Consider the following 3,865-nt stretch of genomic DNA (forward strand, 5'->3'; position numbering starts at 1 on the left):
CTATGTGGTTTTCATGACAATTAGGTTGAAACAACGTAATTGTATTATAAAATAAATGATTTCTTTAGGATTTAATAAAGTATTTCTGAGTGTACTAACACTAATACAAGTATTTTAACATTTTTTTCTAAGCAGAGCATCCATATTGGTTAATACTATCCAAGATTAATCACTGCCTAGCATGATTATAAGAAACACAAGTAACAAGACATGTTTTACAAGAACATGTAAAAAAAAAAAAAAAGACGAACTTTGTACACTTAATGAGTTAGAGGAAAAGGCTCTAATTTGTTAACTGTTTTATATGCTTTCACTTCTAAATAAAAATATTGCTGAATAGATTACCTAATTCCCCCTTTACATCCTTATATCTCGGGTATAGATAAAGGAGCTGAGAATAGGAATCACTACTCCATAGAAGAGAGACATGAACTTGGGCAATGGGGGATGTGTGTTGAGAAACATACTAATGGCTGGACCATAGAACAGGAGAACTACAGTGAGATTAGAGGAACATGTCCCAAAGTCCTTTTTCCCTTGCTCTGAAGAGTTTATTTAAAATAGAGCATGTTCAATATTAGCAGAGGCGGCAAGAATTAAACAGAGGAACAACTAAAATAAAAATGCTTACCACAGAGAAAGCAAGCTCATTCATTTCTTTTTCACCACATTTAGTTTTTTTGGAATTGGAATCTCACACACCAAGTGATCCAGTTTATTGTGGCCATACACTGGCAACTGCAGTGTCACAGTGGGTTCTGAGACAGCACAGGAAATTCCTTTAAGCCAGACAGTGGACAGTAACAGGAGGCAGTTATGTCAATTCACGAGGAGAGTGTGTCAGGAGCCATCTAGAAGAGGCTATAGCTAGCAGGAGGCCTTCATGGGGGTGGTCCACTGTTTTAGCATGGTCTGTGATGGATGAGCTCTATGAAGTAAAGTCCCAGAGAAACTTCATCTCAGCATTGCTTCTTTTAGCTGATATGCATTTTCTGTCATTATTAAATTAATATAATAACCCCTGGGCATTAGCCCACCCTATTGGGCAGATTTCTGCAGATCAACAAAGATGTACTACTGCCTTGTAGTGATGCTATACAGTCAAGTAGATGATTTCTTAATTCTTAATGATGATCCTATACCAATTCCTAAAATTATACTAGTAATTATTAAGTCCTTTATATTAGGACTGCTATTAAAGCCCTCTCTTATATGAAAACAGCAATTAGAACTCTGTCATTCTTCAAGTGTCAAGAGTTAATTGCTTTGGAAATAGAAATAAGGCATTTACAACTTAGAATAGATACCAAGAGGTTGTTAAACAATTAACCAAAGGTCATAAAAAGGAACTAATAATTTATTGTAGGTGCATAGACAGAAGATAAAATATTGACTGTGTTTATCTATACAAAACTTCAGTGCCAAGTGAGATACAAAATATTATGATCTTTAACTCTCCATGAACCTGTAGAGCCAGTGACAGAAAGTTATTGTTTAGTTAGATAATTAATCTTAATGGATATACATGTAAAACATTTCTGTTGTAAACTTGTTATACAATTTATGATTTGAACTTTTGAAAAAAACTCAATACTTGGAAAAAACATGTGATCTATTTCCCTAGTAAAGGTACAAAAACTATGAATGATTACATCACATGGCATGACATCAGAGTAGGAGAAGAGAGCAAGGTTAGGAGGAGTAAGGAGAAGGACAGCAGAGGAGAGTAAGTTAAAATTAAGGGAGTAATTTCAAAATTAAGAGAGAATATAGTCTGATACATTTCCCCCCCTTTACTTTCCCTTAAAGATAAAGATGTAAAAATTAATTCAATGTAAAAATTAACTAATTAGTTAATAAAGATGACATTAGGGCAGGAGCAGAAGAAGAAAGCAATATGCGAAATGCAGAGAGAAAGAGGGACAAAGAAGAAGCTGCAGAGAGAGCAGGAGCAGCAGGCAGGCTTCTTACCATGGGACAGAACAGGTCTTTTCTCAACAAAGCAGGCTTAGTCTTACTAAAAAGGACAAAGCTTTTTCCTTACAAACTTGGGTTTAATTAACTTAGCAATACAAGGCAGAAGCTTTTTCTTCCTCTATGCAATAAAGATTGGAGCTCTTTTTCATTCAGAATGAGTGACTTCTTTCTGTACTGGTGTTTGGACTTTTGTTCCATATGCTTATATAAGTATGGATGTATGTGTGTAAGTATGTAAGTTGATTAGATAGATTGTTGAGCCCAACAAATAAGTATGAATGTGGATGTATGAAAATGTGTGTGTTTATGCATATTTGCATTGTAAAACTTTTCTTTATGCAAGAGTGACTCTCTTCTTCTGAAACAATAAAGGTTGATTGTTCCCTAGCACCTGGCAAGCTAAAGGCAAGGCTTCTGGGCAAGAGAGAAAGGAGCCCTAGCAATTAATCCTTTACACAACCCTCTGCTGTTAAGAGACAGGTGTTAATTTGACCAGAGGCCTGTAGCTTCTGGCTTCACAATAACTTAAAGTCAAGATAGGTAAACATTAGTATTAATAAAAGAAATAATCTTAATCTATCACAAGACCAAATCTTGTCCCCACTGATGCTCAGCTACCATCAAGAAAGAAACAGAACTCCAGAGCCAGCCTCTGACAAGGGTGTAGTGCAGAAGTCTGCAGATGTCCACATAGCAGGCAAAGGACATAACAACCAGGAGGATACCCTCTGTACCCCCAATTGTGTGGAACAAATAAGGCTGAACTACACATCTCATGAAGCTGATAGTCTGTGGAGCCCCTTAGGTCAGTTAGCATCTGAGGTACAATGCTTGTGGTGTAGCACATGTCCATAAAGGAAAGGTAGGTGAAGAAGAAATACCTGGAGATGTAGAGGCAGGGGTCTAATGTGGACAGCAGAATCATGGCAATATTTCCAATCATGGCTATGGCATATGTTTCCAGAATAATAATGAAGAGAGGGAGTTCCAGCCAAGAATAGTCTGCAAAACTAAGTAGAATAAACTCTTCCTTTACTGTCATTCTTTTCAATCTGATTCTTCTGTAATAAAGAACTATCAAAAAAGTTAGTGTTATAGCAATAGCAAAGCCTCATGATTCATTGGTTATGACTATAGAATCAAGGGTTGGTATTCTGCATTTGAAATGACATGTGTGGTGCTTAGGAGTTAACACAGTCTGCCAAAGAAAGAGGACATGGAATTTATCTTCAGTACTCAGGTAAAAATGTTTTCAAGGGAAACACATTTCTATAATCCCAGCTCTAGTTAAGAAAAGTCTGGTCATGTTTTGGAGCTTGCTGGCCAGCTAGTATAGCAGAATTGATGAACTCTAGATTTAGTAGGAGGCACAGTCTTGAAACATAAAGTAGAAATCAAATGTAGAAAAAATTGTACATGGACTCTGAATTTTATATATACAACATACCTAAAGCACAGAAATGTGTATGCCCACCCGTTCATACACATGCACACTCCTTGATTCACACAAATAAAATAATCTGGCAACTAGTGATTTTGCTTCTATTAAAATACTAAACTTTAAAGGAAGTTTCCAATTATCTGACAGTACATGTGGTATAAAGGTGAGAAACTATTTTTAACAGCAGTGCTGAAGAGATTATTGAAACAGTATAGAGACATGTCCAGGAATCAGTCAGAGAAGGTGATAGAACTCTGAGCTCTGAGTACGGAAGTTTGGTCTATCTAGGTTTTTTTGGGGGGGAGGCGGAGGGTTGGGTTTTTGAGACAGGGTTTTTCTGTGTAGCCCTGGCTGTCCTGGAACTCACTCTGTGGACCAGGCTAGCCTCGAACTCAGAAATCCACCTGCCTCTGCCTCCCAAGTGCTGGGATTAAAGGCATGCGCCAC

The 3,865-nt window shown here is 37.1% G+C and overlaps 1 pseudogene; it reads right to left on the bottom strand.

Annotated features, from left to right (window-relative positions):
* Positions 1–316: 316 nt before the first annotated feature.
* Positions 317–3,019, bottom strand: LOC114616245 (annotated as a pseudogene).
* Between the last annotated feature and the right edge of the window lie 846 nt (positions 3,020–3,865).

The sequence above is a fragment of the Grammomys surdaster genome, unplaced genomic scaffold (assembly GCF_004785775.1).
Source record: "Grammomys surdaster isolate TR1022 unplaced genomic scaffold, NIH_TR_1.0 311247, whole genome shotgun sequence".
In the NCBI taxonomy this organism is placed as follows: Eukaryota; Metazoa; Chordata; class Mammalia; order Rodentia; family Muridae; genus Grammomys; species Grammomys surdaster.